Consider the following 648-nt stretch of genomic DNA (forward strand, 5'->3'; position numbering starts at 1 on the left):
GCTCTTCAGAAGATCCCGGTATTTATACATTTGCAGAGGAACGGGTTTTAGCACACGTGGCCAGCGGGTGCCAAAAGTCTGCCTCGTTTGCAATCTATGACGCATGCGCTCGCTGGCCAGGCGCGCTGCATGAGTCATAGCCATCTTGTCTATTGGTTCGTGGGCTTTATGATGCGGTTGCGGTGCACAGAGAATCTTGACCTGTTATGTTAACCAAGGTGACCTATACATTAGTTTTTGACTGAGGTGGTATTCATATTGCCACACCATCTATGATGCTCCAGATGATGATGGTTGTGCAAATTCAACAGGAGTCCGTCGTGGGCCTGTATCTGTGGAAACACAATCAACCTCGTTCCCAGGTTGTTAATGGAAATAGACCTTACCCCTAATTTTGGCTTTAGCTAACTTTTACGTTCACCCCACACTGTCTTCCCGTAATCACACTATGTTTAATCAAATTATGCTTAACACACTTTTTACCTAAAGCAAGTTCTATATACAATAAGGCACGCTGTTCTAAGTCTTCTACAAGTGATAAATCCTTATAATGCCCTAACCAAAAACCTCTCTGAAAGACTCAATGTCCGCTAGTCCTCTAAAGTGTAATACTCTATTAGTCAGAATCTGTCGGATCAGTGGCTCCAG

Source organism: Haliaeetus leucocephalus, unplaced genomic scaffold (genome assembly GCF_000737465.1).
Source record: "Haliaeetus leucocephalus isolate CR32 unplaced genomic scaffold, Haliaeetus_leucocephalus-4.0 Scaffold730, whole genome shotgun sequence".
NCBI lineage: Eukaryota > Metazoa > Chordata > Aves > Accipitriformes > Accipitridae > Haliaeetus > Haliaeetus leucocephalus.